Below are 3192 nucleotides of genomic sequence, written 5' to 3'. Positions count from 1 at the left end.
TAGGAACATAATTTTTGCCACTTGCAGCAAAACCATAAGAAGTGGCTGCATTAGTGTTACCACCCTTTCTTTGAGAAGCAATAAAAGCTTGTTCAACTGCACGCTGCCTAGTCCTGTTTTTTCTGGAAAGTGACTCTTGCAACAACAATGTGCATAATGCATCAAACTTGACAACTTCAGGATTTCCTTGGGTCATCAGTCTCCAAGTACTAGCAAAAGTCTGGTAGGAATCTGATAAGGCATCAAGAACAGTCTGCACAAGGGAACTAACTGAAATGACTTCACCTGCAGAAATAAGCTGCTCATTGATATCCTTGACACTAGCAAGGAAAGTGTCCATATCATCTTCCTCATGCATAATCTTCGACTCCAGCTCTTTACGCAGCAAAGCAATTTTAGCCTCATTGCGGCTTGCATAAAGACCTGCTAAAATATCCCAAGCCTGTTTTGCAGATTTTGCTGAACGGATGTGAGGAACAATGGTGCGCTTCACAGACAATGCAATCAATGCATGAGCCTGCGCATCCTTAACATCCCAACGAGCTTGTTCTGCCGTAGGCAAAACAACTCTAATAGCAGCAATCCTTGCAGCAAGACCTGCAACATCCTCAACATCGCCTACATCCTCAGAACCCGGACGTATATCAATGCCCTGCACAATGTTCGAGACACCCTTTGACACAAGAACATGTTGCATCATATAAGCCCACATAGGGTAGTTGTCCTCATCCAACCTATCCTCAGTAGCAAACATCTTGAACACATCTGTGTTGTTGTTGTCAGCCATGGTAAATGCTGCACCTGATGTGAAAACTGCCCGAAAATAGGAGAAACGGAGCGGGAACAACCTGTGCTATATAGCACAAACCGTAGAAGACTATAAGGCACCTGTTATGCAGAAAACGGCACTGACAGAAATTCTGCACAAAATGACGAAATAGCCTGTGCAGTACTGCCTGAGTGGAAACGGAGGCCGAAATGAGCCCAAATCAAAATTATGAGCAGATTCAGCTCTTTGAGCTTTCCCCAAATTTTTGTCGATCTGCGATCGCTCGCCAAAGCTCACTGAAATTGGAGAAAGTGAGCAGGCGTGTGCTGGAGCAGCTGGCGACTAAGCCCGAGAGGACTTAGTCGCTGGAGCAGCTGGCGACTAAGCCCGGGAGGACGTGACCTGCTCTGATACCAATTGTTGGAATTAGGGTTGCAGAGAAACACACACAGCTTGGAGAAGACGAAGGAAACTCAAGGCACACAATAGAGAGTGTGTTACTTAGTGTGCAATGGAAAGATAGATAGCCCTAGAGTGATGGGCGTATATACAATGCACGGGGGAAAAAAACTCCTAAAGAGGGAAAAATGCCCCGGCGGTCCTAGTGTGTTCACACACATCAGTACCACATGTATATGGTAACATGTTCAAACATGAGAATAAGAGGAGAGAGAGAGGTGTCAGGGCATTTTTAGAGAGAGAGAGTAGGGATAAATATTGCAGATTTGCACTTGTCAGCTGAGGGAAGAGAAAGGAGGAAAAAAAGAAAGAAGACAAAGAGGGAAGAGTAACTCTTGGGTGGGAGAGTAACTCCAATAAGATCTAGTAAAATCTACAATAGGCATGTCTAAGCTATGTAGCCCACCATTCTAGCCTTTAGTCAAAACTTGATTAAGTTTTAAATATTTCCATAAATTGCCAAATAAAGAGGCCCTCCTATACCCCGTTCACTTCCTAATGATTTTCACTTGGAGTGCTCCCATATGGCTTGAATGGCAATAAGCATACCTTTTTGAACATTTTTTTAATGATTGACTTCTTAATTTCTTCTATGTTTGAGATTAGGTGCAGACCCTTATGATTATTCTGACTACTTGTATAGTCGAGCGGGTGAGCATCTTTATCTAACGTTTTTTCTTCCATTCACTCCTCTTCTTTATAGAAGACGTAAACCTTATAATTGCATTTTTTTGTTAGCTGGTCTGGAATGGAGTTCAAATTTACTCTAGAGGTAAACACAAAAGGAAGGCTTTAGAATGGAGTTCAAATTCACTCTAGAATTATTTTTATTATCATTAAAACACTGGTAAGTTTAGGGATCCTATAGGTGTAGATGTCTTCATTTATTGGAGGAGGACAAGATATTATTTCCTATAAGTTTTGTGCAATCAAGTTGATTTTAGCAAAAAGCTTGCAACATGATTGGTTGGAATATCTTTTGAGCATTGCTAGCCAACCTTGACCCCTCAAATACACAGGTAGAGGGATTGGAGGCCGGCCTAAACCACATCAACTCTTTGCATTCTTTATCCATTAGGTACCATCCTATGTGACCTCGTGGGCTGAGTATGCCTCCACGATTGGGCGGATGAGCGTGAGAGGGTGCTTAGGCCGGGTTCACGAGAGCTGACAGAAGACATTTGAAAAGGAGCGTGCCTCCACAGTGGAGGCTACCCATTGGCGCAAAAGGAAATTGCACTTGTCCGGACCCACAAAAAAATTGGTGAGCCTCCCCCCCCCGGTCGAAAGAGTAGCTCTATCGTCCACTTTTCAACACGAAACATGGATTTGCGTGTTTGAATTAAACTCAGCAGCCACACACTCAATAGCACTACTACTACACTATAACTCATTGGATGTCAAAACCTTGCGAATAAATTATAGGAAAAATTACTTTGTGGAAATTCCCAAAATACCCCTGAAATTTCAAAAATTCCCAAAATACCCTTGTATATATTTTGGTTAGATTATTCAAGATTTCTAATCTTCATTCCTATTTGACAATTGCAATTCGTTTTTGAGTGCTTAGCATGTAATTTGTCGCAAATTACCTCGCAAAAAAGGCAATAATGTCTAAAAATAATGAAGTGATTCATCTCCGAAGCCTACATAATCAGCTCAAATTCTACTTTTAGCATCTTGTATTGATAAACAACCAGTCTTCTTATGTAAATCTACAAAGTTTTTCTATCTTTGGAGAAATTTAATCTCACAACCAGGGGTATTTTGGGAATTTTGGAAAATTTGAAGGGTATTTGGGGAATTTATGACAAAATGTTGGGGGTAATATGGGAATTCTTTAAATTTCAGGGGTATTTTGGGAATTTCCACAAATAAGAGGTGTATTTTGGTAATTTTCCCTAAATTATATAGGGCTGCCTCCGTCCCTCGGAGGTTTCGTGATTATTTAGCGTGCTAAATAG

The sequence above is a fragment of the Adiantum capillus-veneris genome, chromosome 3 (assembly GCF_014529385.1).
Source record: "Adiantum capillus-veneris isolate H3 chromosome 3, ASM1452938v2, whole genome shotgun sequence".
In the NCBI taxonomy this organism is placed as follows: domain Eukaryota; kingdom Viridiplantae; phylum Streptophyta; class Polypodiopsida; order Polypodiales; family Pteridaceae; genus Adiantum; species Adiantum capillus-veneris.
Note: the sequence above shows the minus strand (reverse complement) of the source record.